Source organism: Ovis aries, chromosome 7 (genome assembly GCF_016772045.2).
Source record: "Ovis aries strain OAR_USU_Benz2616 breed Rambouillet chromosome 7, ARS-UI_Ramb_v3.0, whole genome shotgun sequence".
Taxonomy (NCBI): Eukaryota; Metazoa; Chordata; class Mammalia; order Artiodactyla; family Bovidae; genus Ovis; species Ovis aries.
Genome location: NC_056060.1, coordinates 99,222,319 through 99,240,258, shown reverse-complemented (window position 1 = coordinate 99,240,258; position 17,940 = coordinate 99,222,319). Strand labels below are relative to the sequence as shown.

Here is a 17,940-nt window from a genome sequence, read left to right as displayed (position 1 = left end):
CCAGTAGGCTGACTGCTCAACTGTGGCCTTATTTCAGAGACCCTCGGCTAAGCTAGGACTTTAGTTAGGTGCTGCTGTACCAGTCAGCTGATTAATTCAGGCCGTGATCATTCAGTAAGTATGTAGGTGCTTCGTCCATGTCAGTCCTGGTGTTGGGCCATGGGGTACTGATAGAACTCAAGATGAAATAGTTTCTGCCCTTGGGGAGCTCACAGTCTATTGGGAAGACAAACGAGGCTGCACCAAGTAATTAATGACAGACAGCATGAAACGAACAGGGAGCCATTATCTGTAAACTTGGAAGAAGCCTCTATCTTGCAAACTCATCAGGTAAAGAGAAAGTTTAACAGTCAACCACGGGCAACTGATGTTGTGTGCCGGTGTGTGCATGAAAAGATGAAGGCTCTGTGGTGCACCTGTAAGCCTTTGATAACATAGGAAATCATTTTAGGAAAGGAAGACATTAGGAGCAAGTTCACCAACTCAGTTTTCTCATGGCCTCTACTTACTGAATAACTCCTCTGCGACACGGCAGTTTACCAGCTTCCTTACAGGGTGCGCAGGGCACTCCAGCTGGAAAGGCAGAGCCGGGCTGGCCAGCAGCACTCAGACCACAGGCTCCTCTCCATGACACAGCACAAAGGGCTTGACCAGATATCTCAGATGACCTACAAACTAAAAACAACCTTTTTTTCTTCGGGGTTATATTTACACACCATTTTGTTTTCTTCCAATGAAAACAAAAGCATCTGACACTGAGCATCTGCTCTGAACCAGGCCCTGAGCTTGCGCTCGGGGAACACACACCTGGCTGGAGAAAGAATGGTTGTGAGCACAGGATAAATATGAAGTAGAAAAGGTTCCGTGCAGATGCAGAGCTTCAGGGAGCAGCCAGGCTGAGAGGAGGGGTGGAGGGCTCCATGAAGACTTTCTGGGGCGTCGTTCGGACTTGACGTGAAACAGTAGGCGAGCCTTAGGCTTGTGGAAGGTGGCAGCCACCTGGACAAGCTGATGGGAAGACCCATCAAGCCCTTTTCATATTAAAACTAACAACTCGGTTTCCTGCGGGCATTTGTCTTGATAGGGAGTGATGATAATATATCAGTTTCCATCAAGTTGCGTTTTATCATTGTACTGGTTGCGGAGGAGGCTGCTTTTAGCCCCTCTGGTGCATTTTAATGTGTTGCAAGAAACATGGCAAGTTGGCGGGAGGCGTGACGGACCCGTCATGGAGGAGGGGCTGCAGAGGCCACAGATGGGACTTGCCACGTCTGGAACCTGAGCGCTCCACCTGAAGCCGTGTGCGTTCTCCACGTTAGAGGAGACGGCGGGCACCAGCTGGCTTCCCTCGCAGCGCCTCGGAGGGTGTGTGCGCCGCTCCCGGGCCGCTGCATCTGGTTGCCTTTGCCCTCCGCATCCCTGTGCTGGGCCCGTGGCTGCTGATGACCTCAGCAGGTTCAGGATTGCACGAGAAGTGGACCCCTCTGTCTGTGTGTGTGCAGTTTTCTGAATGAAAGGAGTTTCTTTTCTTTTTTGGTTGTGGGGTGTTGTGCTGTGCGACATGTGGGATCTTAGCCCCCGACCAGGGGTCTAACCCGAGCCCCTGCAGTGACAGGGTGGGGGCTTAACCGCTAGACCGCCAGGGAAGTCCCCCAAAGGGTTTTTTTTTTTTACGGAAGGAGGTGAAACATTATGAACCTTGTAAAGGATGTTTTTCTCAAAGAAAAGTTTGGGGTCAAGTGTGAGTATGTTTTATGGTACTCCGGCCCCTGGCAGCTAGGCCTGGGTCACACCAGCACTCGGGAAGGGCAGACCAGCCTTCACTCAGGTCTGATCATTTGGGAGGTGACGGCAGCTCGGCCAGTATATCTGGGGGTGGTTTTCATAAGCCAACACAATCAGTACCAAAACTAACCTTCTGTGGAGGAAGCTTGGTTGGTTGGTGAGAAAAACCATGTTACCTTCTCTCCTAATAGTAAATTTGTTCTGAATGAGGCCTGGCCTTTAGTCCTATGTTTCCCCATCATGCCCTCAGCATGGGGATGGGAGCTCAGAGCCCTTAGCAAGGGCTTGCCGATTAGTGACTAATGTGCTCAGGTGTTTGCAAAAAAACGGTGCAAACACCTTCACTCCCAAAGAGGCATTTGAATCCAGAGTTCCTTGTAACACTGAGGCTCCATCTTTGTAACATTAGTAGTTTTCCAAAATGCATTTTTTAAAATTGAAGCATCATTGACCTAGAACACTGTTTTAGTTCCAGGTACGCAACATAGTGATTCGATATTTCCGTACCTCGCAGAATGGTCACTGTGACGTCTAGTTGCCACCTGTCACCACGCAGAGATATTGCAGTATTATGCACAGTATTCCCCATGCTGTGCATCTCATCTCTGTGACTCATTTATTTTGCGACTGGAAGTTTGTTCCTCTTAATCGCTCTCAACCTACTTCATTCATCCCCCACACCAAAAGATTCTTGAATGCTGTTCTTTCCCATTGCTGTTGAATATTCTCATCTCAAAACAAACTTGTGTGTATACCAGGATGTGTAAGAGATTCATCGCCCGACAGAGTGAGCTTCAGTGGGCTTTTCTTTTCCTGATCAGTTTGTCTTCTGTTTACCATCGGGATGTTTTCTGTCTCTCCCTGACTCCTGCATTTGGAAGCGAGTGAGTTACAGTACGTTTTGATTTGGTTTTAATCCATCAAAATCAAGTTAGTTATAAGTGATGGAAGAGCTTACTCTGTGTAGTCCGCGCTGCCTGGAGACATCAGCCACATGCCAAAAGCTTGCTCGTTGCCCGGCAACCTTGCCGGAGGAATAGATTTTCTGCCACTGGCTCCCTTTTTAGTTGAGGCAGAATCTATTAACACTACTCTTCTAGCCTGGAGAACTGGAGCTGGAGTTTAGCCGCAAAGAATGGTCGGAGGGTTTTGTTTTGTTTTTTAAATTACCCAGCACCGTGTTTCTGACTTCCAAACTCTGCTGCTAATTTCATTGACTTCCAAGTAAAGATTTAGAGCTTTTTAATATTACGTAACACTGCCCAAGCTAAAGAGGTTAGTTTTGTGCCTGCTTGGCCCCCTGAAGAAGCTCACTGTTTAGTTTCTGTAGAAATGATCACGCGGGGCATGGGTGGGAACCATGATCATCCAAGTTGAAGGTGGAGCAGGTAAGAACGACCTCATTCCCCCTCAGACTTTTCCAGGTCCCCTCTTGGGGTACTTTCTCCTACTTTCCAGTAGCAAGCTCGTCCCCTGACTGTCGAAGCTGTTATTTCTTCAAGTATGTACGACTGCACTCTGATTGCAAAGTGGCTCTGTATTCCTTTCTCTTATCCTTCAATCAAAGAAATGTCTCTTCTCCGTCTGTAGCTAAATACTTCACCAGCAGGACTGATGGCTTCTGTCTGCCGGGGGAGCTTGTGGGGCTGTCAGCTCTATTGTTTTGCTTATGCTTTTAATGGAATAGCTTTGGGTTTGTAGCAAGAGAGGATGGCCAAGCCCAGCGTCAGGTGGCTGGAGTCGTCTGCCTCTGCTGAAATGCAATTTTAATAATGGACTGTATCAGCTCCCTGTGTTTTCCTGCTCCTTTGTAAAACAAAGGACGATCTCAGCGCCTTAACCCGTTGGTGGCTGGAAAAATCAAAATCCCTAAGAACCACTTAAGTAAATGCCAGTTGCTTCTCACATTAGGAGTCTGGCGTAGAGGCTGCAGAGATGCCCCGCACAGGAGAGCAGGGGCTTGCTCTTATTTTAGGACATTAGCCTCTTCGTCCATTTGGCCCTTTCCAAGGGCCAGATGCAGAAAGGAGCGTGCAGTGTGTGACTCGGCAGTGAAATGAGCTAACTCAAGGCAACCGTGGCTAACTCAATAAAACAGTCTCAAAATGCATTTGTTTATTTGTTCTGATCATTGTAAACTTTATTAATTATCATAGCTCAGGTCTTTGGGGTTCTATTTTCCAAAATAATCTTAGAATGCTACCGATGTAAGCAACCTTTAAGAGAATAGTTCAGGCACCCCAGAAAGGAAATCAGAGAGTGGAAAAGTTTGCTCAAGAATGCTCAGCTGTGTTGAGAGTGGCAGGACGGGTACCAGAATCCCGGTTGGTTGACTTTTTTTTTAAGATATTATTTATTATAATTCATGAGCAAAGACCGTTTTAGCACTTATTTGTGCTGTCTTCCACCTTTTTCCTTAGTGCCTTACAGTTTTCATTGCTCAGCTCTTTGACTCTCTCAGTGAAAATTTTTCTTTTCTTGGTGGCTGTGCAAGGTGGAATCTCAGTTACCTGACCAGGGATCGAACCTGCAACCCCTGCTTTGGAAGCTCTCTGCTTTAACCACTAGGCCACTGGGGAAGTCCCCCAGTCAGTTGACTTTAAGGACAGAATTTTAATGAATTTTAATGACACCCAAATGATATGTTTGAAATGGAATGAGAAGGGCAAAGCTCCTGCTTCCACAGCGCAGATTCCCTCAATATCTCCAACAAATACTTAAGGCATGCCTTCTGCTCACGTGCAGGTAGGTGCTGGGCTGCATGCCGGAACAAGGGCAGGTCCTTTACCTTCAGGAAATTACATTCAGAAGCGGATGATCCCCACAGTCAGCAGCGAAACGATAAGAAAATTACAGGTTGTGATAAGTCCTTAAATAAGATATAAGGGGAACACAGGAATGTTGGTGACAGTTAGATAACAGAAGTATTATCTGCTGAGGGACTTCACTCTTTGGGAACACCTGCTTTATTACCACTAACAGAAGGTATGTTGGAAAAACATGTTGAGGAGATGGAAGCCTTGGGAGGGTTCACGGTCACCCATTATGTTGCTTCAGTTAAAGGTCTGCCTGTGAGATTGAGAACTTCCTAGGACAGTGTCCAAGCCCAGACTGATGCTGGGGACCACAGGACTCTTCCGACCCTCAGAGGCCAGAAGTCAGCCTCTTTGCTCTCTGGTTCCTTCACCTATTCATTCAGCTTCTTCATGTAGCATTTCCAGCTTACTGTATTTTAGTCATTGATTTTTGGTTCGAGTGGGTCGACTTCCCCGGTGGCTCAGATGGTGAAGCGTCTGCCTACAATGCAGGAGACCCGGTTTCAGTCTCCGGGTCGGGAAGATCTCCTGGAGAAGGCAGTGGCCCCCACTCCAGTGTTCTTGCCTGGAAAATCCCCCAGACAGAGGAGCCTGGTGGGCTGCAGACCACGGGGTCGCAGAGAGCCGGACAGGACTGAGCGGCAGCGCTGTCTTCCCTCCTTTGGTTGGGGTGGAGTTGGTCTGAAACGTTGTGTCAGTTTCTGCTGTACCGCGGAGTGCACACGTCCCCTCGTTTTCTGGGTCTCCTCCCCGTTTGGGTCACCAGCAAGCCTGGAGGACAGGTCCCTGCGCTGCCCCGCAGGCTATCCTGCGTGTGCGTGCTCAGTCGTGTCTGACTCTTTGCAGCTCCGTGGACTGTAGACCGCCACTCCGCTCTGCCCGTGGGATTTTCCAGGCAAGAACACTGGAGTGGGGTGCCATTTCCTTCTCCAGGGAATCTTCCTGACCCAGGAGTCGAGCCCCAGCTTCTTGCATCTCCCGCACTGGCAGTCTGATTCTGTACCACCAGCACCACCTGGGAAGCCCAGGTCCTAATTAGCCATCTATTTTATACACGTATCAACAGTGTGCATCAGCCTTCCACTTACTATTGAAAGTCTCTGTACAGAACAGATATTTTGAGGACCAAATCTGACATGCTTATATCAAGGAGTATTCCCTACAAGCTCCTGTTACCAGCAATCTGGGGACATTTTATTCTAGTGAATTGGATTAAGTTGCATCGCTTTCTTTCTTCTTTCTAGCTAGTTGCTTTAGTGCTCCAGGCATACAAGATTTTTTTTTTAATGTGTACTATGGGCTGGAAGAAGCAGAAGCTGGAATCAAGATTGCCAGGAGAAATATCAGTAACCTCAGATATGCAGATGACACGACAGTTATGGCAGAAAGCAAAGAGAAACTAAAAAGCCTCTTGATGAAAGTGAAAGAGGAGAGTGAAAAAGTTGGCTTGAAGCTCAACATTCAGAAAACGAAGATCATGGCATCCAGTCCTGTCACTTCATGGGAAATAGATGGGGAAACAGTGGAAACAGTGTCAGACTTTATTTTGAGGGGCTCCAAAATCACTGCAGATGGTGACTGCAGCCATGAAATTAAAAGACGCTTACTCCTTGGAAGAAAAGTTATGACCAACCTAGATAGCATATTCAAAAGCAGAGACATTACTTTGCCAACAAAGGTCCGTCTAGTCAAGGCTATGGTTTTTCATTGGTCACATATGGATGTGAGAGTTGGACTGTGAAGAAGGCTGAGTGCCGAAGAATTGATGCTTTTGAACTGTGGTGTTGGAGAAGACTCTTGAGATCCTTTGGGCTGCAAGGAGATCCAACCAGTCCATTCTAAAGGAGATCAGCCCTGGGTGTTCTTTTGGAAGGAATGATGCTAAAGCTGAAGCTCCAGTACTTCGGCCACCTCATGCGAAGAGTTGACTCACTGGAAAAGACTCTGATGCTGGGAGGGATTGGGAGCAGGAGGAGAAGGGGACGACAGAGGATGAGATGGCTGGATGGCATCACAGACTCGATGGACGTGAGTCTGAGTGAACTCCGGGAGTTGGTGATGGACAGGGAGGCCTGGCGTGCTGCAATTCATGGGTCACAAGGAGTCGGACACGACTGAGCGACTGAACTGAACTGAGCTGAACTGATGAACTAGTGTGAGGTTTGCTTTCGTTGTGGGTCTGTGTGCAGCAGGCCTGTTAGAGGGTAGTGGATTGACTTGGCCAAGCGGAGCATCTGTTTCAAAGTCTCAATCTTCCCATGAATCTCACGGTCATTTTTTGCTGGCTTTGCCACTATCTCTGTATATCTCCTTAGAAGTATCCTGGGCCCTAAAGATCTGGTGTACGTTTACCACGGACGGATCTTGTGTTTCCTCCCTCTGCCGTGCGGCCGACTCGACTCCGAGGCTCCGAGTGAGAGGGTGAGGGCAGGCGGCTTTCTCGCTGTCCTCTGCGCTTTCTTTGTTCTCCGGATGCTCTGTGACGTCTGGGCATCAGACGTCAGAGAGAACTGGAAGCGGTGCTGAGGTCAGTCTTCTCGTAATTTCACGTCAACTTCAGTTCCGTGCAGGTGTGGCTGGGACAGGCGTTTCCGTCAGGCTTCGCTTCCATTTGGGCGTCTTTCTTGCTCTTTTGCAAGGTGGCTGCTGTTGTCTTTCACTTGCATCCAGGTTGCGAGGATCTTCATTTTAGCCTGAGAAGGCACGGCTGCAGCAGACTGACCCTAACAGGCCTCCCTGTCACCCGGAGCGTCTTACACGGCGATTTGTGAACATTAAAAGCTTGCTTTTTGCTGAGCACTCGCTGGATGATTTGACTCTCTCAATATTCCTGTTCACCGTTGGGGGTAGGTAACGGCATTATTCCCATTTGACTCATGTGGAAACTGAGGCCAAGAACGTGTGAGCCATTTTTAAGGCAAGGTCACCTCGTGCGTGGCAAGCTGGACCAGAAGTTGGACTTCACATGATTGTAAAGCCCTCTACTGCTGGCGGCGCTGGCTACGATGCCCTCTTTACGTGTCCATCATAGCCACTCGTGTTTTCCTTTTAACCTATGACAAAAATTAGCCTGTCCAGAAAATTACAAGGAAGGGAGGCGATGTATTTGTTGTGTCTTTTTACGGAATGCTATCCAGCAAGATGTTTCTAGAAAGCAGAAAACAGCATTAAATGATTTTGGTCAGAACTGCACAGTAAATCCCCTTCTAGATGATTCTAAATTCACTTTTTTCATGTTAAAAATGTCCGAGCCATCCTTTAGTAAGAAAATATTTTTATTCTAAAATTTAAAATTTAATTTCCCCAATTTTCCATTAGACTACAAAACCTTTTTTTTTTTCTCCTAACGCCTTTAAAACACAATTTAGAGAAGTCTTCAAGTAAAAGGGAAGGAAGAGACTTGGTGCTTTCCAGTATAGGACTGAATTTTAAAAAAAGAAGAGAGGAAAACAGAATGCTCTCAGCTTCCCCGAAGATCATGGCCTCCTGTTTCTCCCAGCTCTACTGTAAAGCTGCTTTTATTTTTTACCCAGATACCTCCAGGGCGAGAAATATGAGTCCCCTCCTCTTTCCCCCCTGACTTGAGACTTTAATTAATTTAAAAATAATAAATTTTAAAAATAAATAATTAACCCCTGACCAGAGATTGACCCTCGCCCCCTCCCGCTGCACCTGCAGCAGTCTGGCTGTGGACACTGGGGAAGTCCCAAGACTTATTTTTTCGCCTCCGTCTCTGCTAGGCTTTTCACATCTGTGCTCTTCCCCTCCAGGGTACACTGAGCTCCTTGAGGGGAGGAACTGGGCTGTACCGCCTCTGTGGCCTCACAGTGGCTCAGTAACCATGTGGGAAATAGGGAAATGAACTGCATTTCCAGTCCAGGAGCAAATGCAGGATACGGGTCTAGTTTTCCGAGTTGACGCCCGGCCAGGGAAGAGCGCCCTCTGTGAATGACAGTGAGGCTTTGGAGTAGCTGCAGTAACTCATCTGTATCACTAGGGTCACCTTTGGACACTGATGCCTCCTGTTGTCTAATTTAATTAGTAATTGTGTTTTCCGTTCCAGTTGAAAGCGTCAGCAGAAAGGATGGTGATAAACTGTGGTATTCGGCATTATTCTTGTTATCTAATTAGACTTACTATTGCGACGGTTTTAGACGGAGGCACTTTTCAAGGAGGGACACGTCTGTGTAATCTGATTGCTTTTTCTCTTCTTTCCCAGCTCCTGTGTAAAGTCCAGTATTAAGTATGAGCCCTTTTTCACATGTGTGAAAATCGATGCAGGCAGATTTGTGGTTATTTTTTTGTTTTGTTTTTAAACAAATGCCCTAAGGTTATATGCAAGTCCACCCTGAATACGGAGCTCGAGCCTCGGGTCTTTGCTGCGATGTCGGCCACTGGCTGACGAAGGCAGTGTGGTTCCAGGGGACGCTGGCCCAACAGGAGGTTGGAAGATGCGGGGTCTGCTCGGGCGCTGCCGTTTACTTGTTGGATGGCTCATTCCTTCACTCTTGAGGCGTTCTGTGGACCATCCACCAGGTGTTCCGTGCTAGGCTAGCTGCTAGGGCTACAGAGATGAGTAGCCCAGTGTCCTTGTTCTTAGGGAACTTCCTGCTTAGTGCACAGATTCAGACGCGTGAACCAGCGAGCTCAGGAAAGTCTGTGGGCACTTTGCTAAAAGTGTGTCCCTGTAGTGTGGGAGCCCCAAAGAAGCAGGGGCAGTGCTGTCTGCGGCTTCAGAAAGACTTCGTGGCAGAGGTGATTTGGGGGACTGCCCTGGCATCCAGCGGTGAAGACTTTGTCTTCCAGTGTGGGGGGCCGTGGGTTCGATTCCTGGTCGAGGAGTTAAGATCCCACATGCCTTGTGGCAGAAAACGCAAACCGTAACACAGAAGCAATATTGTAACAAATTCAATAAAGACTAAAAAAAAAAAAAGATCCATATTAAAAAAAATCTTAAAACAGAAAAACGTGATTTGGGGTTGAGTTTTTTTGGGGAAAAAAAAAATCTCATCCAGGGATTATGCCAAGAGAAGGAATTGGGACTTTATGTGTCTCTCTCATTTCTTGGTCGTGAGAGTCACTGAAGAGGGCTAAATGAGAACGGCGCAGTCATGTCTGTGCTTTAGAAAGCTTCGTGGGGAGGATGAGCCCAGTCTCTGGGAGCCTCCCTTTTCTCCTCTGTAAGGTGCACACAGGCAACACCCACTTCTCTTGCCTCAGGGGCTTATTTTGGGTTGCATTTCTCTAGAACGCAGCAGGAAGAGCTGGCCTGCACTCACTTCTTTCTAAACCTTTGAATCCTCACAGCAACCCTGGGAAGGTCATTATTGCCATTATTTGCATTATACTTTATTTATTCATTGGCAGAGCAGTGCGGCTTATGGAGATCCTAGTTCCCTGACCTGGGATTGAACCCATACCCTTGGCAGTAAAAGTGTGCCGTCCTGACCACTGGACCACCAGGGAATTCCCATTATTTGCATTTTAGAGATGGGAATGGTCATAGGCTGACCGTCTGGCCCAGGCAGACACAGCCAGGATTTGAACCTAGGTCTGCCGGATTCTGGAGCAACCACGTGTTGCTGGCAAGTCTTTCTTGCTCTTCATTTCTCGCCTGAAACATTTTGGCTGGTGGCTGTATCTCTTCTCTAGCGACCTTTTAATGTAGAGTGCTGATGTACTGGAAAGCCTCCAAATCAGCACCGAACAAATGTGCCGTTATTTGCAACCGTTTCATCTTTGTTTTTAATAAGGTAGTCTTTTATCATTAAGTAGAACCAAATTTACCTGGAGTAGAACATGTAACTTTAATTCTTCTGTGCTCACGGGGCGTTACCAAGGACGTGTGTTTCTATGGGCATACACATAAATCTTCCTTCCGGTGTTAACAGAAGATTGATCGGGATTCTGACTTCATCCTTTTGGGGAGTTCCTTTGAAGATCCATCTTGTGACTAGGTAACAGCAAAATGGAAGACGATGTAATGAGATGGATTAGAGCAGAGGAAAGACGCTGAATGGGGTAGCCTGTCGGAAAGAGTTGCCAAAGAACGGAGCAGACAAAGCTTAGGAAGTAGCTTTGGCAAACTCAGCAAGCCCTGCTTGTTGAAAAGATGTTTTGGAAAATATTCTAGAAGTTCACACACAAGCAGTTGTAATCCAAGGACACGTTAACGGCACCTCTTTGGTAAACAAAACTGTATTCACTATATTTTCTCTGTGCTTGGTCACTGCAGGGTGGAAAACGGCTGCATTATCTGCCAACCATGAATGAGTTTCTTTAGGAATTGACAGCTGGAGATGCAGGAGGTTCAAGAAGAATAATTAAAATAAAGTGCTGTCTCGTGTCTTGAACACTGTTCACTGTGCCAAAAAAGAGCCCTGAAAAATGCCAGGGTTGCACATATTGTGACTCGGTAGGGACGTTTTCATCACCTTCAGTTCAGTTCAGTCGCTCAGTTGTGTCTGACTCTTTGCAACCACATGAATCGCAGCACGCCAGGCCTCCCTGTCCATCACCAACTCCTGGAGTTCACTCAGACTCAACATCCATCGAGTCCGTGATGCCATCCAGCCATCTCATCCTCGGTCGTCCCCTTCTCCTCCTGCCCCCAATCTCTCCCAGCATCAGAGTCTTTTCCAGTGAGTCAGCTCTTCACATGAGGTGGCCAAAGTATTGGAGCTTCAGCTTTAGCATCAGTCCTTCCAAAGAAATCCCAGGGCTGATCTCCTTTAGAATGGACTGGTTGGATCTCCTTGCAGTCCAAGGGACTCTCAAGAGTCTTCTCCAACACCATAGTTCAAATGCATCAATTCTTCAGCACTCAGCGTTCTTCACAGTCCAACTCTCACATCCATACATGACCACAGAAAAAACCATAGCCTTGACTAGACGCACCTTAGTCGGCAAAGTAATGTCTTTGCTTTTGAATATGCTCTCTAGGTTGGTCACAACTTTTCTTCCAAGGGGTAAGCATCTTTTAATTTCATGGCTGCAGTCACAATCTGCAGTGATTTTGGAGCCCAAAAAGTGAAGTCTGACACTGTTTCCACTGTTTCCCCATCTATTTCCCATGAACTGATGGGATCAGATGCCATGATCTTCATTTTCTGAATGTTGAGCTTTAAGCCAACTTTTCCGCTCTCCTCTTTCACTTTCATCAAGAGGCTTTTGAGTGCCTCTTCACTTTCTGCCATCAAGGTGGTGTCATCTGCATATCTGAGGTTATTGATATTTCTCCCGGCAATCTTGATTCCAGCTTGTGTTTCTTCCAGTCCAGCGTTTCTCATGATGTACTCTGCATATCAGTTAAATAAGCAGAGTGACAATATACAGCCTTGACAGACTCCTTTTCCTATTTGGAACCAGTCTGTTGTTTCATGTCCAGTTCTAACTATTGCTTCCTGACCTGCATACAGATTTCTCAAGGGGCAGGTCAGGTGCTCTGGTATTCCCATCTCTTTCAGAATTTTCCTCAGTTTATTGTGATCCACACAGTCAAAGGCTTTGGCATAGTCAATAAAGCAGAAATAGATGTTTTTCTGGAACTCTCTTGCTTTTTCCATGATCCGCCAGATGTTGGCAATTTGATCTCTGGTTCCTCTGCCTTTTCTAAAACCAGCTTGAACATCAGGAAGTTCACGGTTCACGTATTGCTGAAGCCTGGTTTGGAGAATTTTGAGCATTACTTTACTAGCATGTGAGATGAGTGCAATGGTACGGTAGTTTGAGCATTCTTTGGCATTGCCTTTCTTTGGGATTGGAATGAAAACTGACCTTTTCCAGTCCTGTGGCCACTGCTGAGTTTTCCAAATTTGCTGGCATATTGAGTGCAGCACTTTCACAGCATCATCTTTCAGGATTTGAAATAGCTCCACTGGAATTCCATCACCTCCACTAGCTTTGTTCATAGTGATGCTTTCTAAGGCCCACTTGACTTCACATTCCAGGATGTCTGGCTCTAGATTAGTGATCACATCATCATGATTATCTGGGTCGTGAAGATCTTTTTTGTATAGTTCTTCTGTGTATTCTTGCCACCTCTTCTTAATATCTTCTGCTTCTGTTAGGTCCATACCATTTCTGTCCTTTATCGAGCCCATCTTTGCATGAAATGTTCCCTTGGTATCTCTAATTTTCTTGAAGAGATCTCTAGTCTTTCCCATTCTGTTGTTTTCCTCTATTTCTTTGCACTGATCGCTGAAGAAGGCTTTCTTATCTCTCCTTGCTATTCTTTGGAACTCTGCATTCAGATGCTTATATCTTTCCTTTTCTCCTTTGCTTTTCGCCTCTCTTCTTTTCACAGCTATTTGTAAGGCCTCCCCAGACAGCCATTTTGCTTTTTTGCATTTCTTTTCCATGGGGATGGTCTTGATCCCTGTCTCCTGTACAATGTCATGAACCTCCATCCATAGTTCTTCAGGCACTCTGTCTATCAGATCTAGGCCCTTAAATCTATTTCTCACTTCCACTGTAGAATCATAAGGGATTTGATTTAGGTCATACCTGAATGGTCTAGCGGCTTTCCCTACTTTCTTCAATTTAAGTCTGAATTTGGTAATAAGGAATTCATGATCTGAGCCACAGTCAGCTCCTGGTCTTGTTTTTGTTGACTGTGTAGAGCTTCTGCATCTTTGGCTGCAGAGAATATAATCAATCTGATTTTGGTGTTGACCATCTGGTGATGTCCATGTGTAGAGTCTTCTCTTGTGTTGTTGGAAGAGGGTGTTTGCTATGATCAGTGCATTTTCTTGGCAAAACTCTATTAGTCTTTGCCCTGCTTGTAGGTTTTATGAAGACCTACAAGACCTTTTAGAACTAACACCCAAAAAAGATGTCCTTTTCATTATAGGGGACTGGAATGCAAAAGTAGGAAGTCAAGAAACACCTGGAATAACAGGCAGATTTGGCCTTGGAATGATCAGACTTCAGCTACTCATAAAAAATAAATACAGCCGTGTATTTATTTGGGCTGTTTCTTGAAGATCTTTTAGAGTAGATTTCCAGCTGAAATTTCACCGCCAGTTAAAAAAAGAAGAAAAAAAGAAAAGCTGCGCTTCCTTAAAACATTAGGCGTGTCACGCGAGAGTGAACGATGGAATCGTAAAGAGAAGGTGCTCTGTTGAGATGCAGCAGCGTCCTTCACACTCACTTGTTGCTGGTCAGTCGCTGAGTCGCGTCCGCCTCTGTGTGACCCCATGGGCTACAGCACGCCGGGCTTCCCTGTTCCTCACTGTCTCCTGGTGTTTGCGTACGTGTTATTCATGTGTTCGTAGGTTATGCTTTAGTGGGGAGGAATATTAAGGGAATGAGAAAGCATTTATTAACTAGAAGAGGATTGCAAAGAAGTATTCCCCCACTGAAGCAGCTGTTTTAGAAGAGCAGGTTCTGGAATGTGAGTGGAAGTATATGTCCCGAGATTCAGCTGCCCGGCATGTGGGAAGAGTTGGGGTAAATCTCAGAGGTGTGGGGCCACGGGTGGAGCTGAGCTCGTGGCGTCTGCGTGGGAGTCAGTGTCTCTGCTGGGCTTATGGGACTCACACTTGGATGGGCATTGGAGTCACCTGGGGGTTGAAAAGACTCAGTGCCTGGTTCTGTGCCCAAGTGAAAGTTGAAAGTGAAAGTCGCCCAGTCGTGTCTGACTCTTTGTGACCCGATAGAATCCATGGGATTCTCCAGGCCAGAATACTGGAGTGGGCAGCCGTTCCCTTCTCCAGGGGATCTTCCCAACCGAGGGATGGAACCCAGGTCTCCCGCATTGCAGGCGGATTCTTTACCAGCTGAACCACAGGGGAAGCCCAGGAATACTCTGTGTCCAGAGGTTTGGCTTATGGGTCTGGAAGGTGCCTTGGGCATTGGGATTTTGAAAACCTCACCAGAGGACTCTGGCCTTCAGCAAAGATTGAGAACCATGGGCCTAGAAGATGCCCGGTTTCTTTCTTTTCTGATGCTCTTTGCTGCTGGGGCAGCTGGCTTGTAGGGACTTTGGTCTGGAAGCCTCCTTCTTGAGTGAGGGGCAGAAGCCTCAAAGCTCACCCAGAGAGTGCTCAAGCCTTCGGTGTGCTGGATTCCTCTTTCAGAGGGCTGAAAAGTAAAATCCTAGTGTTCCTTTGAGAAAATGGATCCTGAGACTTCTTTTTGTCATACAGAAAATCTTAAGTATATTCTCTCTGAACTCCAAAACAGGCAAAAAGAGAAAAATTAACAACAGCATCCAGATGCAGGCACACTTCCAAGTGATTGGAAAATGCTGAGATGATACTGATTAAGGTGTCTTCAGGCTTGAGACCTGACCTGAAATTACTGGTGGGAACAAAAAAGGAAACGAAAGAAGAGTACACTCTCAGTTATGGGCCCAACAGTCAGAACTGTGTACCATCCTGACCTAAGCGGAGCTTTTCCCTTTTGTTTTGGGGGTGTCCAGGGAATACCAGGTGGTATGGTGTCACATAAATGGGAGGAAACACAGCTCTTAGTTGTGTGTGTGTGTGTGCACGCGTGCGCTCAGTCATGTCTGACTCTTTGCTGCCCCACGGCCTGCACCCCGCCAGGCTCCTCAGTCTATGAATGTTTCCAGACAAGGACACTGGAGCGGGTTTCCTTTTCCTTCTCCAGGGGATCTTCCCGACCCAGGGCTCGAACGTGCGGCTCCTGGCTTGGCAGGAGGATTCTTTCCCACTGCGCCACCTGGGACTTGCTAACAGTAAGCACTGACCTTCCATAATTCCCAGCTGTTTTTCTCAGTCCATGAAACAGGAGTCACACTGTGGCTTCTACTCCAAAATAAGACGCAGCGTGATAAAGGACATTTATTCCTCACAAGGAACTGCCTTCCAAGTCGATATTTTAGTTTGGGGTTATTGAGAAGGGGCGTCTTGACCTCAGCACCAACCAGAAAAAAGTCAGGAAGTCACAGTGGGTATCCGGGTAGGCCTAAGAGGCCGAGAGCAGGCTTGAGCAGCGTGCCCTCGCAGGCTGCGCCTGCAGAGGTAGTGGTGGCTGTTGCTTGCTCACCAAGTCGTGTCCGACCCTGCGACCCCGTGGACTGTAGCACGCCAGACTCCATGGGGCTTTCCAGGCAAGAATACTTGGAGTGGGTCTCCATTTCCTTCTCCAGGGGATCTTCCCGGATCAGGGATCAAACCTGCGTCTCCTGCATTGGCAGGCAGATTCTTTACCACCGCACCACCAACATTTAGACATGCTGTTAAAACACAGGTTCTGAACAGATGCAAGGCGGGGCCCGAGCGTGTCTCCATCTCTGGGTGGTGCTGATGATGCTGTTCCCCGGCTCATCCTTGAGAGGCCCGTCGGTCCCCGACATCTGCGGGGCTGAATCTTTTCTTAGGGCCGCGGGAGGAATGCAGGACGCAATGGAGGAGACTGGCATGTGGCTGCCTCTGTGCAGGCAGTGCGTGGAATCATAAATTTTTGACTTTGAGTTCATGTGGCCCCAAGCAGCTTGGCGTGATCAATGTCTATTTGTGTTCTCGACTGCTCTTTTTATAGATACTAATTTTTATATGCTTTCCATCCTCTCCATGACCTTGAGGCAAGCCCAAGTATAAAAATGTAGTTTCTGTCTCCACTAATATTTCCCCGTTTTTATTGAATTCTGGTATGTAAGCCTCCTGCCTTTCTCTGTGATTCGATCTAATTTATCTTTGGAGTCTTTCTTATCTACATGTGCGGCTAGGTCTCTTTAATCTGGTGCCTACCGTGGTAATTAAAGAAAAATCTCTAGGTAAATGGTGAAATTATTCAAAATAATCATCTGGTTGACCTCATCCTTATGGGTTATCGGTGGAAATGTTGGGGCAAAATCAACCTGCCAGCACGGTTGTGAATAAGGTCCTCTGCTTATATTGTTTTCCCAGTAGATAGAGTTTTGTTTCCCAATGTGCTCACACATTATTTAAGGTTTGTGAAGTTTAAGAATAGACGTAGTTTTGTGCGTTCTAATTTAAATGTAGAGTTTGGAAAGGGAAGAGGGTTTTTAAGAACATGGTTGTGACATGTTTATGATAAATATGTGAAAACGGAGCCCGTGATTATGCGGGTGGTGTGTGTATATTGTATCTTGTCAACAAGAAAGCTCTTATGTTTGTGTATTTCATATGGTATTTTCTTCCTTTAAAAAAAATTAGAGCTGATGATGTCTCTTGGAAGACTTAACACATTCTGGTTTAAAATAGTCCTCTATGACTGGGCTTCTTCTAGAAGTTTCCATGAAATGGAGCTGGTTGGATTATCGGTGTGCATCAGAATCCACCTGTAAGGCTTATTAACGTACAGACCGCCAGGCTCCGTCACCGGTTTCTGGTTCCAGGGGTCTCGGGTGAGGCTGGGGGACTTGCTGTTCCCCTGCTGCCAGCTGTTGCCGATGCTGCCGGTCGAGGTACCGCCTTTGAGAACCACTGCAGATTCAGCCCTTGCTCCGTGTTGACTAACACCAGCTGCACATATGGTGCGCCTGGCTGATGCATCACCTGGGGCTTGTCAGAAATGCAGCATCCAGGGGGCCCTCCTGCACTGTTGGTGGGAGTGTAAACTGGTCCGGCCACTACAGAGGAGAGTCTGCTGCTGAGTCGCTTCAGTCGTGTCCGACTCTGTGCGACCCCATAGACGGCAGCCCACCAGGCTCCCCCATCCCTGGGTTTCTCCAGGCAAGGACACTGGAGTGGGTTGCCATTTCCCTCTCCAGTGCATGAAGGTGAAAAGTGAAAGCGAAGTCGCTCAGTCGTGTTTGATTCCTAGCGACCCCATGGACTGCAGCCCACCAGGCTCCTCCGTCCATGGGATTTTCCAGGCAAGAGTGCTGGAGTAGGGTGCCATTGCCTTTTCCGGAGGACAGTATGGAGGCCCTTAAAGAAGTAAAAATAGAGCTACCATATGACCCTGCAATCCCACTGCTGGGCATATATCTGGAGAAAAAACATGGCCCCAGAAGATGCGTGTACCACACCCCAGTGTTCACTGCAGCCTTGTTTACAATGGCCAAGACATGGAAGCAACCTAAATGTCCATCAACAGAGGAAAGGGTGAGAAAGACGTGGTGCACACAATGGAAGGCTACTCGGCCATGAAGTGAATGGTATCAGGCCACGTGCAGCCGCGTGGATGGACTCAGTATGGAGAGTCACACTGAGTGAAGTGAGCCAGACAGAGGAGGGGACACATGACCTTCCTTATACCTGGAATCTGGAAAGAAATGATACAGTGAACATACTTACAAAACAGAAGGAGACCCACAGACTCAGAAAGCGAACTCTTGGTTGCCGGGGGAGGGGATAGCTAAGGACTTTGGGAGGGTGATGTACACACGGATATATTCAAAATG

The 17,940-nt window shown here is 47.1% G+C and overlaps 1 protein-coding gene across 8 annotated transcripts in view; it reads left to right on the top strand.

Moving 5' to 3' along the window:
• Positions 1-17,940, top strand: part of FOXN3 (forkhead box N3) — a 447,853-nt gene that overhangs the window by 67,369 nt on the left and 362,544 nt on the right. The window contains exons 1-2 of one of the 8 annotated variants that reach the window (XM_027972114.3): positions 3,064-3,173; positions 5,846-17,940. The exon at positions 5,846-17,940 is cut by the window's right edge and continues 17,109 nt beyond it. The exons of 6 other annotated variants lie outside the window; for them this stretch is intronic. The gene's annotated coding sequence lies outside the window, so the exon portion shown is untranslated. Of the gene's footprint in view, positions 1-3,063 lie in introns of those variants that run through there. One more of the 8 variants, XM_060418484.1, reaches the window with a different exon arrangement.